Raw genomic sequence first — 2,217 nt, forward strand, 5'->3', positions numbered from 1 at the left:
GTGGTGTTCAAATGAATCAACGGTGCGCTCTTGTGCACTGCGAGTATGGATGGGAAATCTTTCCTCGGGATGTGTGAGCGGCTACACGGGTGCTGAGCTGGGTCCGTTCTGCACAGGCCGGGAATTTGTCCTTCATCCCCAAGTATCATCACTAACTAGGCTAAGCTCAAATGGAAACTCATTGCACTTACCGACTGCGGCAAATTGCATCTTCTGGCTGCTGCTCTCACTCAGTCCACCTGTTTGCTTTCTGTGTCTCTCAGGTCAGGAGACCAGGAGACCTTTGAGAGCAAACCAGACAAGCATCCAACCCAGCACATACAGTGCCTGCAGTCAGTCCCTGCCCCACCCCCAGTCAAGTCGAGAGCAAGTGGGAAGATGGCTGCTTTTCTTCCATTTTAATCATCTCAAAACAAGCCCTTACCCCATGGACTTGAGGCCGCGCTTTTCAATCAGCCTTGTCAGACGTTCTCTCAGGGGCTGACCCATTTCCAGGTTAGCTGTGTCTCAGTGGAGGGGGAGGGGCTGTCTGTATGTTTCCACAGCCTGCCCTCTCCCCAAATCTGGTCTCCTATTCTTCACAAGGTGGGACAATGACTGTGGTTTTTATATGAATGCATAAATCTTCAAACATGGATGTCCTATTATTTTTATCTCTTCAAAATAGTAATATTGCCAACCTCCCTATAACCGAAACTTTGAACAGTTTTTTGTTTGTTTCAAAAATAAGAACATGATTTTCTTTGAAATAGATCTCTAATTCTTCTCATGGTTTTGCATCTTTCTCTTGGTATCATTGGTGCATTTAACACCCCTAATTTAAGCTGGGTGGTGATGGCGCAGGAGGCAGAGGCAGGCAGATCTTTGTGAGTTTGAGGCCAGCCTGGTTTACAAGAGCTAGTTTCAGGACAGGCACCAAGGCTACAGAGAAACCCTGTCTCGAAAAACCAAAAAAAACCCAAACAAACCCAAAAACACCCCCCCCAAAAAAAAACCCATCCCCAATTTAATGTCCTCTGAGAACGCTGTTTGCTTTCTTCTTTCCAGATGGACCAAAAATGTTTTGAATACAGCAAAGACCTTTGGCTTCAGTCCAAACTTCCTCCCTGTGGAAGATAACAGTGATGTCCTCATTCATTTTTATCTGGAGAGTAGCCACATTTATTCATCTTATAAACAATGAAGCTCATTTGTATGTACAGTGTCTCCAATCTTCCTCTGGCGGTGTGAATGATGCCTGCAATCTGTAGTTCCTAAGAAAGACCCCCTGATGCTTAAGTGTTTGGTTTTAAGATGTCAGTTCTATGACATTAAGGGATTTCAGGCCCTGCATATGACTCTGATAGCATAGTAACTTTACTAAGCCTAAATCATAGGTCCACGCTTGCACGCTACACTCATGGCTACAGTATGTGTGAACGTTTTCATAGAACATGAAATGATTCCCCGATGTTTTAAAGCCTAGAGATGTGGTTAAACTCTGAGGTCTTTAGGTGGCAGAGAGGGGCTGGTGGGAGTCATTGCCTAAGCCCCACATCCTCAGAGATTCCCACGTGCTGGGTTAAAGGCGTGCCCTACCACTGCCTGGCCTGTGCCTAAGCCTCTTACATTTACCATCTTCATTATCTTATACCAGGTGCCAATATGGGTATGCTGATAGCAAACCCCAGACTGCAGGTCCACAACAGGCAGCATCTCTGTTGGCACCCCCTGAATTGAGATCTAGTGTCCCATCCCTTTACCTCGGGGCTGTTGAGGACAGAGGAAATATCCACCAGGAAAACTGCTTTTATTTTGTTTTCTTGAGACAAAACCTCACTATGCAACACAGGATGGTCTTTAACGTGTGCTCCTCCAATTCAGCCTGTTGAGACAGGATGATGGGCGTGTGCCATGAAGCCCAACTACAACTCTTCCTTTTTCAAGACTGGGCAGCTTTATGTCTTCCAGTTGCTACTTCTATCTGTCTGTCTATCTAGCTATCTATGTATTAATGTATCTATGTATGTTTCTCTATATGTATGTATCCATCCATCCATCCATCCATCCATCCATCCATCCATCCATCCATCCATGTGTCTATATAATAACCTATTATCTATCTGTCTATATATCTGTCTATCTATATATGTATCAATGTATATATGTATCCATCCATCCATCCATCCATCCATCCATCCATCCATCATCCATCCATCATCCATCCATCCATCCATC

The sequence above is a fragment of the Microtus ochrogaster genome, chromosome 2, assembly GCF_000317375.1.
Source record: "Microtus ochrogaster isolate Prairie Vole_2 chromosome 2, MicOch1.0, whole genome shotgun sequence".
In the NCBI taxonomy this organism is placed as follows: domain Eukaryota; kingdom Metazoa; phylum Chordata; class Mammalia; order Rodentia; family Cricetidae; genus Microtus; species Microtus ochrogaster.